This window comes from Orbicella franksi, chromosome 1 (genome assembly GCF_964199315.1).
Source record: "Orbicella franksi chromosome 1, jaOrbFran1.1, whole genome shotgun sequence".
NCBI lineage: Eukaryota > Metazoa > Cnidaria > Anthozoa > Scleractinia > Merulinidae > Orbicella > Orbicella franksi.
The window spans coordinates 8,442,073-8,466,723 of NC_138145.1; the positions used below are offsets into that span (position 1 = coordinate 8,442,073).

Below are 24,651 nucleotides of genomic sequence, written 5' to 3' on the forward strand. Positions count from 1 at the left end.
CTCTGGGGAGGAGCAAGGAGGGAAAAAGAGTCATCTTGCTCCCTGCTACCTCCTCTGGGGAGGAGCAAGGAGGGAAAAAGAGTCATCTTGCTCCCTGCTACCTCCTCTGGGGAGGAGCAAGGAGGGAAAAAGAGTCATCTTGCTCCCTGCTACCTCCTCTGGGGAGGAGCAAGGAGGGAAAAAGAGTCATCTTGCTCCCTGCTACCTCCTCTGGGGAGGAGCAAGGAGGGAAAAAGAGTCATCTTGCTCCCTGCTACCTCCTCTGGGGAGGAGCAAGGAGGGAAAAAGAGTCATCTTGCTCCCTGCTACCTCCTCTGGGGAGGAGCAAGGAGGGAAAAAGAGTCATCTTGCTCCCTGCTACCTCCTCTGGGGAGGAGCAAGGAGGGAAAAAGAGTCATCTTGCTCCCTGCTACCTCCTCTGGGGAGGAGCAAGGAGGGAAAAAGAGTCATCTTGCTCCCTGCTACCTCCTCTGGGGAGGAGCAAGGAGGGAAAAAGAGTCATCTTGCTCCCTGCTACCTCCTCTGGGGAGGAGCAAGGAGGGAAAAAGAGTCATCTTGCTCCCTGCTACCTCCTCTGGGGAGGAGCAAGGAGGGAAAAAGAGTCATCTTGCTCCCTGCTACCTCCTCTGGGGAGGAGCAAGGAGGGAAAAAGAGTCATCTTGCTCCCTGCTACCTCCTCTGGGGAGGAGCAAGGAGGGAAAAAGAGTCATCTTGCTCCCTGCTACCTCCTCTGGGGAGGAGCAAGGAGGGAAAAAGAGTCATCTTGCTCCCTGCTACCTCCTCTGGGGAGGAGCAAGGAGGGAAAAAGAGTCATCTTGCTCCCTGCTACCTCCTCTGGGGAGGAGCAAGGAGGGAAAAAGAGTCATCTTGCTCCCTGCTACCTCCTCTGGGGAGGAGCAAGGAGGGAAAAAGAGTCATCTTGCTCCCTGCTACCTCCTCTGGGGAGGAGCAAGGAGGGAAAAAGAGTCATCTTGCTCCCTGCTACCTCCTCTGGGGAGGAGCAAGGAGGGAAAAAGAGTCATCTTGCTCCCTGCTACCTCCTCTGGGGAGGAGCAAGGAGGGAAAAAGAGTCATCTTGCTCCCTGCTACCTCCTCTGGGGAGGAGCAAGGAGGGAAAAAGAGTCATCTTGCTCCCTGCTACCTCCTCTGGGGAGGAGCAAGGAGGGAAAAAGAGTCATCTTGCTCCCTGCTACCTCCTCTGGGGAGGAGCAAGGAGGGAAAAAGAGTCATCTTGCTCCCTGCTACCTCCTCTGGGGAGGAGCAAGGAGGGAAAAAGAGTCATCTTGCTCCCTGCTACCTCCTCTGGGGAGGAGCAAGGAGGGAAAAAGAGTCATCTTGCTCCCTGCTACCTCCTCTGGGGAGGAGCAAGGAGGGAAAAAGAGTCATCTTGCTCCCTGCTACCTCCTCTGGGGAGGAGCAAGGAGGGAAAAAGAGTCATCTTGCTCCCTGCTACCTCCTCTGGGGAGGAGCAAGGAGGGAAAAAGAGTCATCTTGCTCCCTGCTACCTCCTCTGGGGAGGAGCAAGGAGGGAAAAAGAGTCATCTTGCTCCCTGCTACCTCCTCTGGGGAGGAGCAAGGAGGGAAAAAGAGTCATCTTGCTCCCTGCTACCTCCTCTGGGGAGGAGCAAGGAGGGAAAAAGAGTCATCTTGCTCCCTGCTACCTCCTCTGGGGAGGAGCAAGGAGGGAAAAAGAGTCATCTTGCTCCCTGCTACCTCCTCTGGGGAGGAGCAAGGAGGGAAAAAGAGTCATCTTGCTCCCTGCTACCTCCTCTGGGGAGGAGCAAGGAGGGAAAAAGAGTCATCTTGCTCCCTGCTACCTCCTCTGGGGAGGAGCAAGGAGGGAAAAAGAGTCATCTTGCTCCCTGCTACCTCCTCTGGGGAGGAGCAAGGAGGGAAAAAGAGTCATCTTGCTCCCTGCTACCTCCTCTGGGGAGGAGCAAGGAGGGAAAAAGAGTCATCTTGCTCCCTGCTACCTCCTCTGGGGAGGAGCAAGGAGGGAAAAAAGAGTCATCTTGCTCCCTGCTACCTCCTCCCAACATGTTGTGTGCGTTTGTCTACCCTGTTGCGACATGTTTGGTGTTTTGGTTAAGTATTAGTCATCAGCACGTAATATGATTGAACATGTCTCAAGAGGGTGGGCAAGCACGTGCAACATGTTACGCACAATAATGTTATGATATGTTGGATTGACATGTTGCGATCATTGGGGGGGGGGGGGGCTAGATCTTTATGTATTAACACACCATTTAAGTTTTAAAGTAATGGACAAGGACACAAGATTTGGCCGGAAACTTAGTTTGCGGCTTGTTTATATATCTTGTTTTCGTTATGTAATTATCTAATGTTGTAGAAGGTTTCAAGAGCTCTTTTTGTGAGTCCTTTAATTAGCCCTTACACCTTCTTAACACTAGGAAAGGCTTTGCGAAATTTCACTTAAGTATTATACTTTGATTCACATTGTTTCAGAGAAGAAAATGCTGATGAAAGCTACCTTGCAAGTCTTGTTTATTGATGAAATAGCTTTCAAAAAGTCAGTAATGTTTAACTCTTTTCGAAGACTTGCTGACCTCCTTTTTTAACACTATTTTAAGGTGGTTGAATGTAATATTGATAAGTGTTGCAGTCCATTTTCTTAACGGATCCGTCTAATATCTGTGATCCCTGTTGACAAGAATTATTATTATTGATCAGTCAGAAGGCAAGTGTAAGTGCTATCTAGACAATTGAAAATACGTGCACTGAGACGTTATATGCTAATTTGCCAACTGTACTGGTTTAACAAGAATGAGCGCAAAAATTTCAAATCTCTATGTCAAGTTTTTTCTTTCTTTAATTTCTTTTCATATACACAAGCTATTCGTATCGTTTGGGTTTGATAGGATGCCATCAATATTTGGGTTCTTCTTTATCACAAAATCCGTTAACCAGGATTCTATTATCATTCTATAGAAAGTCTAGTTAACAACGTGTTCTGCTAAAATGGATAAGAACTGTAGATCTACTTCAGCTACCTTAAAAACAGCTAGGAGAAATTGTATGTTGATTTCTAGTTCTTGAGAATTGAAAAGTTCATTCAGTTCTACCTTGCCGCTATTTTATACGTGACGAACACGTTGCTCTTCCCCTGTCAATTTTAAACCCTTTTTATCCGTAAGACAAAGCATTTGACTCGACTCATTTACTATTTTATAAAGTGCCCATGAAATGATCTTTCGAGCTAAATCAAGCCATTCTTTAAGTGAGCCTCAAATTACTGTTTATTTGTGTAACTGAAGTGTGAAGAAACATATTTTAAACTCAAAATTGGTAGACGAAAAGCTCTATTTCGTTTTGGAGACTGATGGCAAAATCAGATTTGTAAACTATCTCGCTTGTCGGTTTCCCACTGTCGGAAATATTAAACAGCGTGCTTTTATTTTGTCACTAAACTTGTCGTGTATAGTAAGTCATTTTATACAGAGAACGGGTTTGTTGGGGAATTTGATGCCTTGCCGACACCTCTCTCAAGACCGTAGCTAGCTAGGGGTGGCCTTGCCAGAACACACAAAAATGCCTTAAAAGTGATTCGAGATTTCTCTGAAAATCTTGGTTTGACTGATATTTCGAGACTTTTCAACCCAGAAACCAGGAGATATACTTGGCGCCAAAACCAACCAGTCATACATTGTCGACTCGATTTTTTTCTAGTAAGTGAATCATCTTTATGTGATGTGACCCATGCAGATATTTTTCCTGGTTTCAAAACGGATCATTCGATGATTACTCTGAATCTAGCTTTACACTCGAACCCCAGAGGCAAAGGTTTTTGGAAGTTGAACACGTCCCTTTTATCCGAAATGAGATATGTCCAAGAAATTAAAACAACAATTGAAAGCACTGTGAAACAATACAAAGACGACACCTCAGTGAACCCAGCTCTGCTTTGGGAGATGATTAAATTAAAGGTGCGAGAAAAATCAATATCTTATGCTGCATACAAAAACGCGACAACAAGGAAACGCGAAGAAATGTTGGAACGCGAAATCGCCTTGTTAGAAAAACATTTAGACAATGCAAGCAATAGTAACCCCTCATATCATATTGTTGCTGAAAGAATTTTTACCTTAAAGAAAGAGCTAGAAAACATTTTTGAGTATCGAACCAAAGGCGCTATCATTAGGTCAAAGTCGCAATGGTACAACGAGGGCGAAAAGAACTCCGGATATTTTCTAAACCTCGAAAAAAGGCACTGTAAACAAGGAACAATTAGTCAATTAAAAATTAATGACACCGACTTTGTCACCACAGACAAAGATATCTTATCTGAATGTACGGCTTTTTATAAAAATCTTTATACGTCAAAAAGCCCCGACAGCATCCAGTCAACATTCCTCTCTGAAGTGAACTCCACTTCTTTGACCAATGAAGAACAAACTTTATGTGAAGGCCCCTTAACTCAAAAGGAATGTTTCGAAGCCCTGAAGAAGATGGAGTCTGACAAAACGCCAGGCACGGATGGACTTCCCGCCGAATTCTACAAAGTTTTTTGGAAAGACATTTCTTTTTTTTTAATCTCGGCCCTCAACTATGCTTTTGACTCTGGCTGCCTTTCAGTAACACAAAGACGAGGGTTTATAAAACTAATTCCAAAAAAAGATGCGGAACTATACTTCATCAAAAATTGGAGGCCTGTTACCCTTTTGAACACTGATTACAAAATCGCAGCAAAATCTATTGCAAACCGAATTAAATTAGTACTTCCAAACCTTATCAATCACGATCAAACAGGATTTTTGAAGGGCAGATTTATAGGCGAAAATATCAGACTCATTGACTCTATTATCCAATATGCCACAGAAAAGAATATCCCGGGCCTGTTACTTTTTATTGACTTTGAAAAGGCATTTGATTCTCTCGAATGGTCCTTCATACATGGAACATTAAGATCCTACGGTTTTGGTGCTTCGCTAATTAACTGGGTGTATAGTCATACTGAAAGCTGTATTCTGAATAATGGATGGGCAAGTAATTTTTTTGAAATTCAAAGAGGTGTTAGGCAAGGCTGCCCGCTCTCACCTTATTTATTTATCCTATCGGCAGAGGTGCTGGCCACGGCAATTAGGAAAAATACTAATATAAAGGGAACCTCTGTAAATAATGTGGAAATTAAGTTAAGTCAGTATGCCGATGACACAACACTTATATTAGACGGGTCACGTGAATCTCTCCTTTCATCCCTTGCAATGCTTGACGATTTCAGCAAAGTCTCTGGCCTCAGACTCAATGATAAGAAAACGGAAGTACTATGGATTGGCGCAAGTATTGGAAGTGATAAAATTCTGTTATCAGGAAAAGAGCTTAAATGGCCAAAAGACAAAGTAAAATCCCTAGGTCTATGGATTTCAACAGATCCCGAACTATCTGCCTCTTTAAACTACAATGAGAAACTTGAAAAAGTGAAAGAAATCCTGAGATGCTGGAAATACCGCCGACTCACATTGTTAGGGAAAATCACTGTTATCAAATCACTAGTGGTCTCCCAATTGCTTTATCTACTCTCGCCTCTTCGCTCAAACTACAGGGTTTTAAAAGAAATAAATGATTTACTCTACACTTTTCTATGGAATGGTAAAGGCGACAAGATAAAACGGAAGGTAATGATCAATGATTTCGGTGGTGGTGGCCTAAAAATGATTGATATTAGTTCCTTCAATAAATCCCTCAAAACCACATGGATTAAAAAATATTTAGATAACAACAATAGGGGAAAATGGAAAATCTTTTTTGATATAACCCTAAAACAATATGGCTGTCAAAACTTTTTTTCCTACAACCTCAACGTTAGAGACACCTTATCGACAATAACAACTTCGGATGCCTTTTTAAAAGAACTATTAGGAATCTGGGCGGAAGTTAACTTTGAACCTGAAATAACATCGAAAGATCACTTTCTGGATCAACAACTTTGGCATAACTCCCTAATAAAGATAGCCAACAAAACAATGATTTCCGCTGTAAGTATGAAATAGACCCTCGCCCTCTCAGCTTCTACGGATTAATATCGGCTGTAAAGTCTCTTCGGACTGATTCTAATTTTCAAGATTTACAGAACACCGACCACGAATATGAGCCACTTACAACAAGAATTTTGCAGGTCAAAAAAGCAACTACAATAATATATAAAAAACTGATTAGTAACAAGAGTTTAACCCCAGAGTCAAGTCAAAAGAAGTGGCTAGCGGATTGTGGCCTACCAATAAATGACAACATAAATTGGAATGCTGCCTATCTTTTAGCTAAAAAAATGCACAAAGAGCACTAAGCTGATAGAGTTTCAGTTTAAATTCTTACATAGACGTGTACCAACCAATAAAGTTTTATTTAGGATAGGTCTACAGGGCGATGAAAAGTGCAGTTTTTGTCACACCTCCTCTGAGTCAATAATTCATCTTTTTTGGTCATGCCGTCAAACATCTCACTTTTGGAATAAACTTACTGAATGGCTGAAAAACTTAAATTTACTTCCTAGAGATTATGCTTTGACAAATATTACTGCTTTGGGTCTGAGGCCAGATATCTCTCAATTTGCGCTTCTTATAAATTACTGCTTTCTCTTAGCACGATATCACATATGGCTCGCTAAAACAAAAAATGATCATCCAAATCTTACGCTTTTCATATGCACACTAAAATTACAATATGAGATAGAAACAAAAAGTGGAGACACGAAGAAATGGAAACCTCTTACAGGATACATGAGGATTTAATTAATATTTTAGATTATATTTTCCGTAGGGTTATCTATCTCCTACCCATTAATCTATTTCTAATCTCCTGTCAGATGCATAACTCATTTTACTTTTAATGTACCACATGCCTTTGGTCTGTTTTTTTATGTTTCTGTACTGGAACCTCAAGCTGTAATGATAACTAGCTATTTTTCTTCTCAGTTTTTTTTTTCTTTGCCCCTTGTCGTCACTGTATTTCTTAATTGTGTAAGTCGTGTAACTGTATTTGTTAGTAATGTAAGTCGTTTAGTTATTGTAATTTAAATAGTGTAAATAATTAGAGCAATATAATGTAAATAGAGTTAGTGTTGTAAGTAAGCATTGGTTTCCCTTGTGTTATTGCAAATAAATAAATAAATAAAAAAAAAAAAAAAAAAGACCGTCGCTAGAAACGCTCCAAACATGTATGGAGTTACCACTTTTTATCGGTACTAACTGGAAAATTTAATATCCGTTCACGACAAACAGAAATATTTTATTACTCTAGGCTATATTCCTTCCAGGAATCTTAAAGGTACTGAATAATTTTAAAATGCCTTAAGCTATCCCGCAGCATTTCTAACAGAGTGTTGCCAAATTATTTCTGGTTACAATAAAATAATGGAAAATCGAAAACTAATCATCATCATGGAATAATATAACTTTACTTCTTGTTTACTTTTGCAACAAAGTGGGCAGCACTATTGAACGTTGGAAATGGATAATTATAACTTAACTCACGTGTCTGCGTATTGACCATCTTATTTTTTAATTGTCATCGTACACAAAGAAATTAGAAAAAAATCAGAAATCGAGAGTGAAATTTGCCTTCCATCGCAAAAGTGGTTTTCAAACAGAAGGACAAGGTAAACTCGGAAATGGCCAATTCACTGCTCCAGCAAGACAATGATCCAAAGTTGATGACTTCCTTTTTTCTCATCATCTTGTTGAAATTAATATTATTGTAATTAACTGAAATTAATTGAAATTCTCATCATCTGGTGAAAGGAGAAATGAGCTGTTGATCACTATTTCTTAGAAATAATAGAGTTCATTTCTATAATCGACATAACATGTTTCAGTGATGAACGACTTTTTAACTTGAATTTGTTATCGCTTTCTAGGAACAATACGTGAAAACTGGAGCGGAGCGTATGCTGGAAAATCACATCTTCGTTTGCACCGAAATGGCAAAGATATCTTTCTCTTGAATTTATAAACAATCCACCTCTGAATTACAGTTCAGCAAGTTTCTCACTTTTTCTTCTACAAATCACTGGTTAAGAACTTCACAACCTTAACTTTTTTTGTACAGGACGCTTGAAACAAAAGTACTGTTTTCCTTATCATTTTTCATGTGACTGTACCATGTAAGGAATTCAATTCGCACTCCTGGTATTACTTTGGAATTTTTTTCCTATTTTGTCGTTGAACATCTTAGTCGTCACTGATTTAGTTTTTTAAAAAAACATGCTAAGTCGAGCTGCCACAAATTGCAGCCGCTTCATTTAATGCTCTTTAATGCGACTGTATCGAGATGAAATCTACACAATATGCCACAGGAACAGTTCTTACAACCTGTCTGTGGGTAATTTATAAAGCCAGAATTCCTAAATCAAACGTAATGGTTATTCTGGGGGCATCGATTTCCCTTCTTGAATATGTACTGCAATTTTGGTGTCAAGATTGAACTTAAACAAAGTTTTCAAACACGTAAATCCAATTCTTTTCTCTGACCTTTTCCAATAAGAACGTCGCAAAGAGATGGTAAATTGTACATTTCTTCTACCTAGCCTCCTCTTTAACAATGCATAGAGTCAGCTTTCGTCACGACACACGACTGAAAACAATCTGTTGCTGGTGTTTTGTGGCGCTATTTCAGCCCACAGTGCGAGCGATTTGGCAAAATAAATCTTACGTTTGATATTTTTTCCACTTAAAAGTATGAAACATTCAATACTTAGTTGCTACATTCTTTCTCGTAGATTTTTGTATGCGAAAGATGAAAATTTGGCAATAAATATTGTAAATTTTGACATCAAGACAATATGTCATAGCAGGAGCCATAATCGGGGACGGAGACCGTAAGCGCGCGCCATTTCAAGTATTGGGGTTGTCCCCATGATATGGGACAATAATTCTATTTTTAGAACAAATTGCGCCATCACCTGCGGCACACGCGCGTGCATGCTGCGAGGATTTTTGCGGATGTCGCGCGGGGGAAAAGGCGTCCGAAATTCCCGAAATGTTTCATGTTTTTGCCCCACAACTCAACGCGTTTACGTCTTTTGGAGTTTTGCTTAAGTATTTTCGTAGTAAGCTGCTCCAGTTTGAGTGAAGTAAGACAGTGTCGAATTTAGGTATGTTCCGCTGTAAGCTTATATATATCGCTGACCAAGTTGTGTCCCGACTGATGCTTCTCTTACATGAGCTGTACATTACTCCACTTTAAATTTCACATATATTGAAGATTAACAGCTTTTCCATTACACAGCGAAAAACTAGCTGGATATATGTAGATATAGCAGAGCTTCAGGACTTCACAGTTTCCTAGCTCCTCTTAATTGTCACACGCTTGCGAGGAATTTGTCAGTCTATCGCGACCGAAAAGTAAAACAAAATAATTGCTAGTTTGAGTTTCGCTTGAATTGTAAGCAACGCTTGATGTTTCATCGAGGCTTAATAACTTTACGTCCGTAGATACTGCTCAGTTTTATTCGTGTAAAAATCCAGTAAATTCTCTGTTGTCGATGAATGAGAGCCCCGCCGATGCGTGTTTTGTACAGTCAGTAAACATGACAAATTGTACTTCCGCCGCACTTTCGTGCTTTCGTGCTTTCGAACTCAAACAATAGCTCTATAGTTTTTAAATATGTTTAAGAGTGATAAATGTTTGAGAACATATTAAAAGCTAAGCTGAAAATATGTGAATAAAGCAGAAACAATCAGCAAAGTTACGACGACGCTTTCTTTAATCAACTAATTTTGTTGATCGAGTTATAAAAACTCCTTGTCTATTTTCATTTTCGCAGTGTAAAACTTCACTATGCTTATATTGAAGAAACACACATGATGTTAGTAGCCTTTTTTGCATTCGTGAAATTTGTTGCAGCATCTCAACACAAAAGATAACGAAAGAAATCTTTGTCAAGATTTGTTGACAATTGAGAACACCTACTCGGACTTGAAAGTGCACGAGCTGCACTATGCAAATGAGCTAATTGTACGCGTCAGACTTTCCTTTCAAAAACCTTTGCAAACTCACCAAACAAGCAGAGACAATAAGAAACCATCAAAACAGGTTTTGGTTATGATTAAACATTGTCTGAGAAACTCACAAATTAACTCGATACCAGAGTAGAGAGTTTTCTTGCTATATTCTTAAGCATACGCGTGAGCTTACAACTAGCGCGAGCAGATCTTATTATTCATTCCTAGCGCGAGATTGAAGTCTTGTTTTCGACCCTGAAAAACCCACCTTTTCCGTTAGCTCAGAGCATTAAACTACATATAAGCGCCCTGGTTCGTATTCCCTGCCTTATTCCCTGCCATCGCTGTGAAAAATACGCAAGAGAATCTCTAACTCTCACCATTTGATCACGCAACGTGACAACATCCACGCGAGAGCCCCTGACATGTGCGTGAATACGCGGGGATATATGACGTCAGGATGGCGCAATTTGTTCTAAAAATAGAAAAATTGTCCCATATCATAGGTGCGCGAGATCCCGAGACTTACGGTCTCCGTCCCCGATTATGGCTCCTGGTCATAGTTGATTTACTATTTATTCTAATCACCTGACTCGTTGGCAATGTCTTAATTCAGTCAAGAGATTTAATTGCTGATCCACTGTCAATTTTATAACTTTATTATCCGTTGGCTCATTTGCAATATTTAAAGCGGTGCCCTTGAAATGAGCTTTCGAGCTGAGTCAAGTCACTTTTTTGTGCAAGTGATATACGAAGAGTCAGTTTTCTATTTATTTCCCTTTGGGCTGGTATATACGTAGCCAAACAGTTTTGTAAACTCTCTCGCCTGTCACAATTTCCCTTTGTCAAACATGACCATAATACATTTTTTTAGTCATGTGATGCAGTGAACAACCGGGTTTGGTTTAGAATTGATGCCTCGCTGACATCTGTCTTCAGACCCTGTTAACGCCCAAACATTGAATTCACCACTCATGGAACACTTACTTTTCGTATCAGTTCTAGCTGGAAATTATCCACTCACGAAAATCAGAAACACTTATTGTCTGATGTCACCAAAGAAAAATAAACACAGGAAAATTGCGTTAACTACTCTCGGAATTACGCTAAAAGAGGCGGAGAAACAAATCATTTGCAAGCAGCTATCCCACAAAGGTAATATGATTATAAATTTGAATTTACGGAAATGTCTTACGAAACACCGCCTTACGCTCCCAGTTACCCGTGTGTTCTAACTTTCCGGACATAAGGGAGCTCAAGCAAACCACGACGGCAACGGCAACGAAAACTTTTTGGACGGAAGGGCAGTCTCAGTCACGTAGAAATTTATTAATCTTAATATTGTGTTGATAATGATTGCTTTTTTTTTTTTCCAATCTTCTAACATTGCGTTGCACAGTAAAGGCAAACGCTAATGTGACTTTGACTATTGTTTTCCTATAAAACAAAAATTGGAAAAGCCAAGTAAATGGGTCAAGCTAAAGAAAGAATTTAGCCTTGATGACAAGCAAGTTTCAGATGCATTTCTTCTGCCAGTGAGGGCTGCTAATGAACCGTATCTACGCTCCTTTCGGTACAAAGCGTTGAATTCTGTTCTGTTTACTAATGACCGCCTGTGTAAAATAGGATACGTTTCTAATCCCAACTGCATCTGTAATCAGCAAACGGAAACAATATCCCATATTTTGTTCGGTTGTTCTTTTTCATATTCTTTTTGGCATGAGGTAAATGAAAAAGGTTTTGAGCACAATCAAGACTTGCAGAAGCCTCTCGCTTACATATTCCAATGTTATTGTTGGGTCTTTTGAGGAGGAGATGGATCTATTTAATTAGATAGTAATTTTAGGAAAATCTCTCTTGTGGACTTGTCGATGTAGAGAAACATTACCTTCCTTGAGCCACTTCATAAGAATTTAGGTAATTAAATATGAAACTGAAAAACACATTTCAAATCGAATAAAACTAAATTGTTTAAAGAATAATAGAAGATCTTTGAGGAAGCAATTTTAACTAATAATTATAGTAGACAACGCTATCATTAAGGAAAATCGTTAAGTTAAATAAGTATGAAGATAAGAATTGACAAAATCTTTTTTCTTAATTAATTCAATATGGTGTAATTGTTAACTTCTGTAAACCAAACTTTATTCGTTCTTCTGTAAATTAATTGTTAAAAAAGGATTGTAATTGATGTAATTGTGGAAATAAAAAATCCCAAATGAAGAAAAAAAAGAACATAAAACAGCAACGAAAACGTCACCAAACAAAAGGTTTATTGAGTAGAACAATGGCTGTGCGCGTGCGTTTTAAGTCTTTGTGCATTTTGTAGCCGTAACGTGACATGAACAGGATCTGTGTATTTTGAAGAACGTAGGTCGGGATGGCAAATTTTTTGTATTTCTTTTTGGAATGGATCGCTGGCATTACATATTTAGTTTGAGCAAGTTTTAAGTACTGATTGGGGTACGGAGCAGATATCCAGATTGTTACAAGATTAGAAATATCATTTTTCTTTCTAGGAGTCGTCCCTGGCGTAGGTATCGTCGTTGCTTAAGCTAACTATTTCATTTCTTATCCACAACTCAAAATTCATTCTTTCATGTATAAAAAACAGAGGTTTTCGCATGCAGTTTCCAATGAAATTGAAAACAAAGTAGTGAGTTTAAAACCAGTCAAGAAGTAGAATCTTTTAAGTCGATTTAAATAAACGACAGAAATTCCATTTATTAATTATATCATCCGCGTTTTTTTTCAAGGATTTCCAGTTCGACGTCTAGCTGACCTTGTATCATGTCTTTAATATCGTTGTGTTGACACAGTTTCAATTTTCGTTTTATGATCAGTTATAATAATTCATGAGTCTTCTTTAAAATTTGTATTTTCTGAATATTTTAGCACAAAGTTTCGTCCAATAGATAATACGGCCAGTCAACAATGCTCCTTTCCCCCATTGGAATGTCATTCAAAACGTTTTTTTACATGAAACACTCTAATAAGTACAATTTTGCTTTGTTAAATTTTTAAATGAACTTCAGTTTTCGGTTAACATTGTATCACGAACATTTGATGAGAGAAAATTTGATGAAAGAGAACTCATCACAAATTGCGAAAAAACGTTTTCTCCGCGAAATTTAACCCATAGACCTAAATTAAGTCATAGCAATTTTTTTTTAAACTTTCTCTCTTTCTGATCTATCTACGAGTCCGTGAAAGATTTAACCCCCCAAAGAAGACATTGCACAGATTTTGAATGGTCCATCTGCAAATATATTCTGAAATCATCTAAATATATTCTGAAAGTCCCTATATATTTTGGCCGTTTTTCATTCTTTTGGAGGGGTGGGTCGGTTAAAATATTCAAAAAAGTATCCTTAAGTGCTTTCATAAGCATGCCGTGATGAAAAAAGAAACTACTCAGGGCTCCATTAATGTAAACATTATGCAAGTAAAAAAACAAGTTGAGAATTAATTGCAAAGGCACTTCAATAAGCTTGTATACTCTGGTACTGGTAGAAGTCACATTGCCAAATCCTGTGTTAACAAATTCCAGTAACGGTATGAAAGTTGTTTCATGGTGTTCTTTTACAATTGCTCACCAAGTTCATTCAATAATCTTCCTCCGAGTAATTAAGAAGGAATCTACAAGACGTTTGAGTAACAAGTGGAAAAAAACTTTGTACCGAGATTATTCACATCGTATTGCAAACGGCTGTGCGACTGTTTTAAACATCTTCTCAAAGGAAATTATTTCTAACGACACCAAATGTCGACTGAAACAGATTTTGAAGTTCATATGAAATACTTGAAATTACTGGTGAAATGAAACTGATGATGAAGGTTTACCTTTGCTTGCACAATTTCTCTAAACTTTGAAACTTATTTTCCCACATTTCCATGGGAAATGGTTTTCGGTGTTATTTCAACAACTATTTATATCGTAACCTTTTAGAAAATGCAGAAAGGACTGCAAGATACTTAGAATTACTCTGGATGGAGCTTTTTGTCCAATAAAAACTGAAATTGCTCGATTTCCTCTCGGATTTTGTCTTAATTATTATTGTAGAACTAATTAATGATTAGATCTGAATAAGGCAACTTTAATTATTCTATGCTCAATTCAGTGGAACGTTTTCATGTGACGTCATCAAGCGTTTAAATCCAAACGTAAAGAACCACCAGAGTTTCTATCCTCATCAGGCATAAGAGGTGCGAAAATTATACACCTTGACAGCATTTCAGCGCAATGGTGTCCTTCGTTTGGTAACAAGTGCATTTTGAATTTTAGAGTTATGGCAGTGCGGAACATCGCGTTTGTCGAAAAATATATACTTATCTCATGATTTTTAGCCCTTCGTGAAATAAAAGTAGCAGTTAAGTGTTCATATGTTGGTTTGTGCAGAATAGGCAATCAATGGTCTAGATAACCAAGAAGATCCAGATTGTCACACTATTTTCCGGCTGCCATATTGGCGAATCTTTGCTGAAGTCATTTTTTTATATTTTTCCTCATTGACATACTACTATGCACGGAGAAGGTATCACGCTAGACACGAATTGACTACAACAATTTAAAGAGCTTGTGAAATTTAGTAATTAGTGAAACTTTTGGCTCTTTGGCTGAAATATTCGAGGAGAAATTGGCCTTCAAAAACCGCCAAATTTCTGGGTGGCAAACGCCCCAATGAGCATTGACATTCTTTGTTAAATTTTGAGTTTTTAAACCCGCTTCGCTCAAACATTATTCAATACATCGAGCTCAAATTCCTTGACACAGTTGATCGTGCTATGCCCTTTCAATATTCAGAATTTCCATCAGAAACTGTATCACTTATGGGGCAAATATTGTAAACAAAGATTCGCCAATTGGTGTACCACGGAGGTACACCAATATGGCGGCACCATACTGAGTTCTTTAAATTTGTGCAAAACATTTAGGCAAATAACTGAAGTTTGGGACGGCGCATAGACCTAAAACTTGGAGAGGAGTCTTCTTTATTTATCTTCAATAAGATCAAATTTCCTTGTTTTTTTCCTATTGCACGACAGTGAAAACGATCTATTGTAGTCCGGCTATCTGACTAGCTGTGCGTTTCCAAGAGTTTTTCAAGATTTAAAATCCTTCTTTACTCGACAAAAACAAACAAACAAACAAACAAACAAAAAACAGAAGAAGTCCTTTTTAGAGCAATCTTACTTTTAATTTGGCTCATTGTGATACCGTCAAGAGTTATACGGCTTTACAAACAGTACTCTTACATGAAGTTTGCAATGTATGAGAAGTGACGAACTGGAAGATTAAAATCTTTCAATTGAGATACTTCACTTTTTATTCTCGAGAATAGTACTCAAATGCAAAGGATATATACATGCAAAACGACAGTTCGATGTATCATTTATCTCGGCTTAATGGGAAAACTAGTGAGCATTCACGAGATGATTTTATTGATAAGCTGCGGCCATGTATTAATTACTTACTACCCCTTCCTCTTCATTTAAATTTTTCTCAAAAAGAAACCACCATTGTTCTCAATTTAGCAAAATACTTTTTTCCCCTTATCTCAATTTCCACAACTTTTGGTTATGGTCTTCATCAATGCCTTGAAAAAAACAAGAATTACGAGAAATAATATTCGATGGTTTCAGGTTGACCTTCAGCATAACGAACTGAGTGGTAACTTTTAACACATCCCATGCTCAAAATGTGTATTCTCGTTACTGATTTTCTCATATTGTTGTTAATATTAGTTTTAAGAATTTGGTTCTTCATCAAGACAATATTTTCTAGTTTATCAGTTTCTGAGATTTTCATAATTCTTTCGCTGCAACTGTCAAAAGTTAACGAGAGTAGAAATAATGTACTTATCTGAGATTTGATGTTTCCAATAGTCAATTTGTGCCAGAGTCCAACGGTACATTGCGATCCAAGATGGCCACCCTTTCTGTCAACAGTGATATATCAGCCGCCTGGAGCGAGAGACAGAAAAAAGAATATTTAATCAACACTACCTTGTCAACTAATACATTTACAGCAGTGTTAGATACAGTTGATAACTATGTAAATTTTCAGAAAACAGTAGTGTTTTGATGTGTTTTCGAATTTTAGCATTTTCTTCAAAAATGAAATAGAATTCCCATGGAATCCACGATGGGTTGTATTGTTCGCGCTTCTAAGAATCAAGGACAATGCTTTCTAACTTGGTTATAATATAAGCTTGCTATTAAAATTGGATTTAATGATTATTAAAGAATCTTTTTTATGAATATTTACGTCGTGGTATTCTCCTCTTCACCTAAACGTTTTCAGACGCTTAAAATTCCAAGAACGTAAAATGAAAAGTGCAAGATGTTCCTTCACATAATAACTCCACCCTCCACGCTTTTGTCCTCCACGCGTTTGTCCTCCCAAACAAACGGTAGTCTCATTGTAATAATTATTATCGAACATAATACAGTGCACGTGTATTGTACTGATATAAATTATGGTATTTTCTGGACAACAAGACAACCGTACGCTTATATGCAGCAATGGTACAAAACTTGAAAATCTATCAATTTTACAATCAGAATCAAGATTTTTAACACTCTTGGAGTGTAAAGATAGGAAAACCATTTTCTACTTATCTGAGCTGAGATGTTTTTCCAATAGTCATCGATCGTACGCCAGAAGTGAAGCTCTGCACACTGCCATCCAAAATTCAGTCAACGTTGCTGAAATTCAATTAATTAAGGTTGATGAATAAATCCAGAAACTCGTGAACTGTCCTTCAACACATCTTTGGTCATCCTGGAGATAGCAGAGCAAACGGCAGCAACTTTAGTTATTTAAACACCTAGGTTTACTTATGATTATTTCATGGACAGATAACTTGCTCACCCAAAAACTTGTTGGCATGTTGTGGTCAGAAAGTTGAACTATAATAAATGGCCGTCACAAATTAAAACAATCGATTTGGAATAACGCTTCATCTTTCATGTATTTCTATTCAACTTGGTAGCGTAAGAATGAGTTGATAATGAAGGACAGCGGCCATTTACGATAAAAGATATGCTGTAAGGTTGATTTACTTACTTTTTAAATTAATCCTCTTCGTTCTCTGTGGGACACAAGGCAGCCACAATCCATCTACATCTCTATTTTGTACGATATGTTGTTCCTCATTGAGCTCATGGCAGGCGCCAGGTGGTTTTTGGCCGACCAGGTTTGCTGTTGCCAGTTGGTGTCCATCTCTAGGCAACCATGGGAAGTGTGTGGTCAATCCATCGGATTCATCTGCGTTTGATTTCCATGACAACATTCTGGCAATAAGTTTTTCTGTCAACGGATCAGAGATAAAGAGCAATATTCACTGCTTGCAGACATTGACGTCAATTGTTTTGAATTCAATTTTTGTACAACCAAACAGCTCTTTGTTTCAAAAGCCAATTGCTCTCGTGTTGGCGAACAAATAACAATAGCTAGCCTAACGAGCTTGCAAATCTTTTCCTGCGTTGAGAATTTTGCTATTTTTTGCTCATTTTCCTCATTGAACTACGCCTATAGGCTCGTCAGTTAGCCTCAGCTCAGATAAATTTTTTTTAGAATTAATAAACGAATTTGCCAGTGTAGTCAATAAGTTAGAAGTTCTTAGATTCTTGCTATGGATTTCAAAAAATTCGTTTTTTAAACAGAAAAACATGATCGCAGGACGATAAACTGAAGCATTCTACGAATGGATTATGTCAAAAAAAAAAAAAAAAAAAAAAAACAGTAAAGCTTTAGTGCCACCAAATCGTAAGATCTTAGACTCGGTACACGATTTCCTGTATTCGTAAGATAAATGAAAAATGTTTTAACTTAATGGTACGAAATAAATAAATACGTGTCACTTTTGTCTGTGGGTTAATTTTAAGCAAAAATACGTCCAAACACGAGACTCGTCCATTAAAATTACGAAACATTCAGCACCAAGGCATACAAAATTACCAGCGACATGCACTCATTTTGAAATCGGTCACATTCTTTATTAAATTGCAAACCGGTTCTAATGTCACGTCTGAATGCCCCTAAACTGGACTTAGCTGCAAAACTTCAAAGGATTATATTAAATGAAATCTAGCGACAACTGTGATTCACTTATCTGAACTTCAACGGAGTTGTCGTCAACATGAAACTTGCCAGGAGTCCATAGCTGGTCGTGCTACACTTCATTTGAATTGGTGAATGACGCCTGTCACTCCAATTCAATTCCTTTGGATACAACATTACTGCCTCTGGTCAATCCTTGTGAAAAAACAGGAAAGTCATGGTTAAGTTTTTCGCGTGTTGACTCTAGCAAAACTGACTTGAATGAGTATCAGTATCAGTTAACGGACGTCTATCGGCCTTGCACGTAACAAAACTCCCTCAAAATGTGGAATAACACTTTTAAACGACTACCAACAAAGTGGTGCACTGCAGTGGGAACGAACTGAAGATTAGTTATAGGTTCTGATATAACTACATAACTGTTCTCTTCGTATCAGAGCAAAGGCAAAGGCAGTTGGAATTTTCTCTTTTTATAACAGTTAAAAAGAGTGTACATGGTAGCGCTCCGAGGTGACGAAACAAATTGCGAATGACAAAGTCAAACGGCAAACCAAGTAGATTATCAAGCTGTAAACAAACATTTTATTAAAAATAATCATTCAGTTACCCACAAGAGAAATGTTTGGTATTCGGTTTTTCAACTTCGCCTAAATGCAATCTTCGGTGTCAAGGAAAAACACATGCCCCTCGAAGCTTTCACAGCATTGAGGAAAGTTTTATTATACCATTAAATGATCAAATTGAAAGACCGGGGAAACAGCTAGGACACGTAACTAGCTATAGAAAATGTAGACTTACCTGAAGGAAGCACATCGACTAAGATGTCTTCGCCCTTGCCTTCAATTCAACGGCGATAAATAAAGAAAATATGGACTTGCCTGAAGGGAGCACAGCGACTAAGATGTCTTCGACCTTGCCTTCAATGCAACGGCGACCGACGCTAAAATGGGTGTGTCATTCTACACTTCTTTATATATACCCACATTAAAATTCATTACAGCCACGAGAATTATGCTTTGAACAAAAGAAATGCATCCCACGTTAAGATTGTGTGCTTTGAATTGTGAAAAATGAGCAACTTGGGAGAAAAACACGCACGTGAAAGGAATTTTGATCCGAATATGCTATGTTTGTAGTTAAAAGGCCAATTTTGATATATTAAAATTGTAACTTGGCTCCGCGAGGCTTAACGGAAAATTAAAAAAAGAAGTTAATTATTCATCAATTAGACCCGAGGCGGTCTCTTTTGTTTTATTCTCCTAAGCCTCGGAGCCAAGTAAGACATTTAATAAATCGAAATTGGCCTCTAACTGTCGAAAATCCCATAGACAAGAACACCGCGGTGAAGCGTCGTAGAACGTACTTTTGGTCCAGCTAAATAATTACAGTTGCGTCATAATTCAACTTTAATAATGACGAAATTTATGCGCGCGCAAATTATGACGCATACTCAATTTTCTTACCTCTTTTTCACGTCTTTGGAAATTATCTTTGGAAGAAAAACTTTACTCTGACAATGAATAAGCTTACGCAATCGCATGAAGATCTAACCGTCGATACAACCAACATTTTTAATTTTGAGCGTAAAAATTCCTGCGGACGAAGTTCGCTGGAAAGAACGTGCTGCACTACGGTATTTTAATTTAGCGCTTCTATATCTAGAATTTAGTTTCTTTGTAGAATTTAAATCTTGCCATTTGTTCGGTTTCTTTTTAACATTTTCTTTAGTTCTCATAATTTCTCGTGATTTTTTTTTACGGAAATAGCCAAATTTAAGCTTATTTAAAGGAGCTCAGTCACGGTTTGCGCAAATTGAAAAGTTTAGGCTCAATTTTTCAAATTCGTCGTTTGCAATCCGTGTTAATCTTCTCCATCCTTAGCCATCCTTGTTCCTTTATTGTTTATCATTATGTCTTTGGTGTTTTTCTATCTTATTAAACTGTTATTTTTCAGGTTTCCTGTACCTTCCGTATCTGAAGGTTTATCCTGTCCATTTGACGCGGTGAACCAGCTTTTTGACTGCAAAAGTACACAAAGGAAAGGTTAACAAAGATTGCCAGAGATAAAGTTCGATAGACTGTAAACAACAATTCTATTGTCGTTCAGTCAAGCATAATCCAAAATCACGATGCGTAATTTGCACTGGTGTTACACTTTTCGCACTGATGTTACACTTTTTGCACTCGTGTTACACTTGAACGGCACTGCTCTCAGCCAATCAGAATCGTTTAATTTTTTCATGTATATTATTAATTTTGTAAGTACACTCAATCCTGGACATAAGTGCATTTGTTCGCGGTACAGCTGGCCTTCTTACAGGGCTGGGTGACTTAGCTCAATATGTAGTTCTCATAAAACATTCCCACTGCATGTAATTCTCTTGGGCTACAGTGTAAACGTTACAGAAGTTTGCAAATGTATTACAACATTCTTTGCATTAATGTACTTGAGAGTGAATGAGGGTGAATGATGGTGAATGAGGGTGAATGAAGGTGAATGAGGGTGAATGATGGTGTATGAAGGTGAATGACGGTGAATGAGAGTGAATGATGGTGCATGAGGGTGAATGATAGTGAATGATAGTGAATGAAGGTGTATGAAGGTGTATGAAGGTGTATGAAGGTGTATGAAGGCGAATGGGGGTGAATTAAGATGAATGAGGGTGTATGGAAGTGCATGAGGGTGAATGATGGTGAATGAAGGTGTATGAAGGTGAATGATGGTAAATGAAAGTGAATGAGGGTGAATAATGGGGTATGAAGGTGCATGAGGGTGAATAAGGTTGAATGATGGTGAATGAAGGTGTACGAAGGTGAACGAGGGTGAATAGTGGTGTAGGAAGGTGCAAGAGGGTGAATAATTGTGAATGATGGCAAATAAAGGTGAATGAGGGTAAATGATGGTGAATGAGGGTGATGGAGTGTGAAGGTGAATGATGGTGAATTAAGGTGATTGAGGATGAATGAGGGTGAATGATGGTGTATGAAAGTAAATGAAGGTGAATGATGGTGTATAAAGGTGTATGAAGGTGGATGAGGGTGAGTGGAGGTGAATGAAGGTGTATGAAGGTGAATGAACGTAAATGTTGGTGTATGAAGGTGAATGAGGGTGAATAAAGGTGAATGAGGATGAATGATGGTGAATGAAGGTGAATGAGAGTGAATGAGGGTGAATGATGGTGAATGAGGGTGAATGAAGGTGAATGAGGGTGAATGATGGTGTATGAAGGTGAATAATGGTGTATGAAAGTGTATGAAGATGAATAGAGGTGTAGATAGGTGAATGGAGGTGTATGAAGGTGAATGGAGGTGTATGAAGGTGAATGAAGGTGTATGAAGGTGAATGAGGGTGAATGAGGGTGAATGAGGGTGAATGATATTGTATGAAGATGAATGAGGATGAATGATGGTGTATGAACTGAAGGTGAATGAAGGTTAATGCGGGTGTATGAGGGTGAATGAAGGTGAATTAGGGTGAATGATGGTGAACGAGGGTGAATGAAGGTGAATGAGGGTGAATGAATGTGAATAAGGGTGAATGCAAGTGACTGAACGTGAATGAGGGTGTATGAAGGTACATGAGGGTGAATGAACGTGAATAAGGGTGAATGCAAGTGACGGAACGTGAATGAGGGTGTATGAATGATCGTAGATGAGGCTAAATGAAGGTAAATAAGGGGAATGAACGGAAACAATGGGTGAACTAGGTATTATCAGCAGTGTTGTGTATGGTCAGCGGTTTATTATCAAAAGGCTCGCAGCCATTCTTACAATTAATGGCTACTCTGTCTGCATTCTGCCGCCATATTGTTCGTTGGCCATTAGAAGTCTGGGTTCTAGTCACCAGCTCCTGAGCGGTTTTTCGCTTGAAACGCCTGACTGTTTTAGCTGAAAGGCTATTTCGACCATGAAGCCTCTAATAGTTACTTTACGTTTTGCCCTCTATGGCTGCAAGAATAGGCCTTTCTTTTTCATCGTGGCAACCAACAGAAAAAGGCCTCGAAACTATGGATATCTGGAGCAGGTGAGGAATACTTATATCCACGGTTATAACTTATTAGCTTTGTTTTGGGATGCGGTGTAAACAGTCACATGTGCATGACCTATACATGTTACTGTATGTAAAAGTTCAAGACGAGACTAGAGTATTAACGAAACAAAAATCTATCTATCAATTCATCTAGGTGGGGACTTTCGATCCAATACCTAACACCAGAAATGAAAAGCTGGCAAGCTTAAACATGGATAGAATAAACTAAGTTGAGAAGTCACCTGAATTATGTTTCATAAGACAGTTATAAGTTTAAGTTATAAGTTATAAGTTATAAGTTATAAGTTATGAATTGCGATATGTCGTGAGATTAGATATAAGAATTACTTGTGAATTGTTTCAGATATTGGTTATCGGTAGGAGCAAGACCTTCAAAACCGGTGGCTATTTTACTAGGAATGGTAAGTTGAGAGCAGCTTTAAGAGCCAGTGCCCATAATTATGGACCAAACAACGGCACAAGTCGAAAAATCGATTTTGCTCATTTTTTGCCCATAGATTGGCCCTAGCTAGTAAACAAACGGACCATAGTTAGTTTCTGCTAATGCAGCTTTTTTGGGGAGAAATTTGCGAAAAACGATTTTTTTCCGATTAGGCTCAAAATCTACTTCCGGTTTTGCTGAATTTTCCGAATATTTGATTGCTTCGCGCTCCGCAGAACAGCTACTTGAGAATCTTTCAATGGTCTTTACATTCAGCTCAGGTCTTCATGGTATGACTGAGCGAAAAATAAAATAAATCGAGGCTTCGTTTCAGCCTGAAACGAGATCGAACACGAACGGAAAATATTACGATGTGTTTCAAACGAATTACAGCACTAAAATATCGCCATATTTTTCTATGGGCTATAACTTTAAATGCCATAAAAACACTTTATACGGGTTAACTGTACACCCACCTGTTTGAAAATCAAAAAATATCTCTGGGCAAATGGTTTTAAGTCGCCCGCCTTGGCCTGTGCTTCTCATGAATTTTTCCCTGAACCGCCGTGAGAATGTAAACAATTGCGTGACTCTGGCGGTCACCCTGAATACATAATTCGTTTCCAACAAACCGCAGATGGCTATCTTAGAACATTTGGGTGAAAAAAGAAAAACATAATGGACCACTTTTAACTTTTATATTTTGAAAGTCATCGCTTTGGAAATTTCGTTAATTAAAAACGCCAATTAAAAGCAATTTACTCGGAGTTCGGGTGTTACTGCTATGTCGTTTTAGGCTGTCGTTCTTTCTCTGATCATTTTAATTACAAGAACGAGTTCTAGAAAGAAAATCGTTCTAAGTTCATTTGTTAAGCGTAATGAAAAGTTGATATTGTTGGTTTGTAGCCTTACGTGATCTGAAGGAACGCTACAGTGATTAAATTTGTATTTGTTGATTTCGACGGATCGATTTTCGGTTAAACGTTTTTATTTGTGCCAGCACATTTAGTGCTTTTTCTCCTGCAAAAAAGTCGGAAAAAGTAAAGTAAACAAATCCTAAAAGTCATAAATAAGAGGCATCGACAGTGCGAGTGTCTCGGTAAGCTGTTAATTTGAACAATTACTGTGCTGGACGGATTGCTTTCCTGGTTACCCACGTACTATACATAGTTCATTGTGCGCGAATGTTTCTGTTTCAAACAACTGAAATGCTCAGTGCTTTTTCCTTTTTTTCTTCAGTCTTAAAACTTAAGGTTAAAGTTAGGCTAAACCCTAAACTGTTTTGGCGGCCAACCTATTTTTGGCTAATTGCTTAATCAAATTATATATATATTTCATTGAAATTCGCTCCTCTGTGACCGACTTCCGCGAACAAAACAAGATGGATGTTCGCTGTTCATTTAAGACTACAATCCTGGTCAAAAGTGTTGGGACAGTTACGGCAGATGACTTCACAGGCAGCCTCTCTTAAGACCAAAACCGCGCAAGCCCGCCTACCCCCTCCCTCTGTCAATGTTGATAAAAATCTTGAAGAAAAAAAATCCTTGACAATAGCCTCAGAATAGCCTCGTTTCAAGAGTTGTTCGCCTCCTAGAACAGTATTCTCGAACTAAAGAGACGATAAGATAGATATTCACGTCTTATTCCAATAATAGCGATTTTTCAGCAATCGCGTTTGGTTCCAACACAACTGTCTAACCACTTTCTATTGTCCCTTTTTCCTTTTTTCCCACATCCAATCTAGTCTTCAGAATAGCTTCATTTTCATGCAACATTGCTAGGGGAGAGGAGGGGTCAATTGTACTTGCTTCCATTCATCTTTTGTTCTAAAACGTTAAGGACGTAGTTGGAATCGTGGGTTTCAGCGCGCAAAAATGGGAGGTGTCCCAACAACTTATGGCCAGGATTGCAGGTTTACACTAGAGGAAATTGTTCCGGATTCGTGATGAATCCAGAATGTTTTAGTGCCGGATTGATTTTGCCATTTACACAAAAGTGGACGAAACCGAAATAAAAAACCCCCGGTTTGGTCGTGTCTCCGGAGATTTTGAATCCGGAATTTAAAGTGAGAACTTTGAATCCGAAAACTTTTGAATCCGGAGAGTTTTGTCGTGTGAACGACTTTCTCTCGAATCCAGATATTTTTCCGCCTGTGATCT

The 24,651-nt window shown here is 38.4% G+C and overlaps 1 protein-coding gene and 1 long non-coding RNA gene across 3 annotated transcripts in view; one reads left to right on the forward strand and one right to left on the reverse strand.

Moving 5' to 3' along the window:
* Positions 1-24,651, forward strand: part of LOC145487795 (uncharacterized) — a 167,839-nt gene that overhangs the window by 137,456 nt on the left and 5,732 nt on the right. The gene's annotated exons all lie outside the window — the stretch shown is intronic.
* Positions 16,483-18,924, reverse strand: LOC145487765 (uncharacterized). 2 transcript variants are annotated; one of them, XR_014049450.1, is made up of 2 exons: positions 17,026-18,924; positions 16,483-16,664 (listed from the first exon to the last, which is right to left on the reverse strand). It is a non-coding gene; the product is annotated as an uncharacterized LOC145487765 (long non-coding RNA). The 2 variants fall into 2 exon arrangements; XR_014049452.1 differs by having other exon boundaries at positions 16,483-16,740.